Source organism: Adiantum capillus-veneris, chromosome 8 (genome assembly GCF_014529385.1).
Source record: "Adiantum capillus-veneris isolate H3 chromosome 8, ASM1452938v2, whole genome shotgun sequence".
NCBI classification, from domain to species: Eukaryota; Viridiplantae; Streptophyta; class Polypodiopsida; order Polypodiales; family Pteridaceae; genus Adiantum; species Adiantum capillus-veneris.
Window position 1 is genome coordinate 164,855,610 of NC_140938.1, and position 2,254 is coordinate 164,857,863.

At 41.9% G+C, this 2,254-nt stretch overlaps 1 pseudogene; it reads left to right on the forward strand.

Annotated features, from left to right (window-relative positions):
* The first annotated feature begins 740 nt into the window (after window positions 1-740).
* On the forward strand, window positions 741-1,506 carry LOC147453297 (uncharacterized; annotated as a pseudogene).
* The last annotated feature ends 748 nt before the right edge of the window (window positions 1,507-2,254 follow it).

Genomic DNA, 2,254 nt, shown 5'->3' on the forward strand with positions numbered 1-2,254 from the left:
GGGTAGCATGCAGCCAAAGAGATGATTATGGGACTTGTGTAGCCGATGATGATGATCTAGATGACTGGGGATTTGATGAGCCATATGTTTTCATGGATGAAGCACTACTTGTTAATGTGGAGAAAGCTCAAAAGAGGATTTTCGTTATGCGGGAATGTCGGTCTCTCTTGAATGAGAATGCTAATATGGAGAAGCATGTCGATGCCATGCATGGTAGCTGGACAGCTTCAGTTACTTTCGATGTATTTGATAGAAGTTTGAATGATGTTGTCCCTCTACTTGGTTTTGATGTAAAGTGTTCAGTCTATATAATGGGAAATTGTGTCTTGCTGATCGGTAAGTTTTGTTACACTGTGTGGGATCCTGGTGGAAATCTGCATTTGTTTCGAGAGGCTTTGAGCTTCCCTTTTGATCCAGGAGGTCCATGATACTGAATAATTTGTTTGTACAGTGTACAAAGTTTGTATTGAGGTGTTTGAGTTGAGTTTTTTCATTGACCAGTGATTGCCTCGCATGAAAAGGTACAACTATTTCTGTGCAGCTTAATGGAGATGGGTCAGACCATTGGACATTATATTTTTAACAACTTTTTTTGCCTTCTATAGTAAGTGTGGGGCTCTTGTTAAGGCAGAGAGGACTTTTCATGTGCTTCCTCATTGGAATTACATATCCTAGCCAGTTCTTATTAGAAGCTACATTGGACAAGGGCTTGCTAAGAAGGTCTTCCTGATGTGAAGAACATGTTTAGCATAGTTTAAGAAAGGTATGCATTTTCATGGTCTGTTTTGATGTCTACATATGTACAGCATGACGACCTGAGCAAGATGGCAATCCCACTTCATCATCAAAGTTACAAGAAGGCGTCCTCCATAGTTTTGGGGATCGCACAGGAGGGTTTCACTATGATGTGGGTGTTGAACACTCTAAGCACGGTTTCATTTTGGATATAAAGAGGTACCCTTCGTGGCCAGTTTACACGGAACAACGAGTCTCTACTCTCACATTGGCAGGGGTAGGCCAAAGAGAAGAAGGGAGTGCTACAGAGTCTTGGCAGTGTTGGCTGATGTGTCAATTGAAGCTCTATCAGAGAACAAAGAAGTTGCTATTTTGTGGTGTAAGAAGGACCTGTGCCCTGATGATGATGTAGGCCTCTCCTTAGTTGCAGCCTACCAGGCCCTCCTTCCAGTTTATATCTTTGATCCATACCTACTTCGTGGTTGGTCACTTGAGATTCTCAAGGAGTTAGTGGCAGTTGGAGCTGAATTGAAGCTTGTTTTGCAAGAGGGTAGGTTCATATTTAATAATCAGGCGTGGAAGTGTGAAAGCTGAACTTATTGCCTTGGCAGGAGAGGTAACTACCACATCCATAATTGTTAAGAAGAAATGGAACATGAGTGGCAGGAAGCTGTATTTTCTATTGCGGATGACAGTCTGAAAGACAATGGAAAGGGTTGCTTGCGAATGCTGGCTGCAGCTAGTAAGGAGGATAGTAGCATGAGAGGCTAGCTTGTTTGAACATGGTCTTGCTGAAGCTTCCTCATTGAGTACATAACAGTGGGCGAGCATGGTTTGCCAGTAAGCACTGAGGAGCTTTAAACGCATGAAAGGTGAGCAGATTTTACCTGATGCAGTGACTTTGGTTTGAATCTGGAAATCGTGTGGTACTGTAGGAGCAACTGAACAGGGTGTAGAAATTTTACTGAAATTAATCAGATAGGGGTGCTGATACCATGCTAAGTAGTGTTTTGGTAGACATGTCTACCAAATGCGGTTTACTTGTGAAGGCACAAGAGGTGTTTGACAAGATTTCTGTTAAGAATGTAGTGTCTTCAAGTGTTCTCATCATAGGGTATTCTGAGCATGGCCATGCCAAGGAAGCATTCAACTGCTTTGAACGCATTAAGCAACAGGTGTTACTCTTAATGCAGTCACTTTTGCTTGCATCTTTAAAGCCTCTTATAGCATAAGAGATGTAGAGAAAGGAAGATAAATGCATGAGCATATTATCAAGAATGGCCTGTTGAAGAAAGAGAATTTCATTTGTAGTGCATCGGGAGTTCTTGTTGTCCTTGCTGAGCATGAAAGCTCTAGCAGACTGGGGGTTTGGAAAGCTATGTCAGGCGTTTTTTGGAAAGTTTTTTCTGTGATTTTCTTTCATGATTAGATGTCGACAATCAGGTGTATCACTGCTCGATGGCTTCTCATTTTAACTTGGAGTAGATGCTGTTAGGGAATTGCTTTCGTTGTCAAGTAT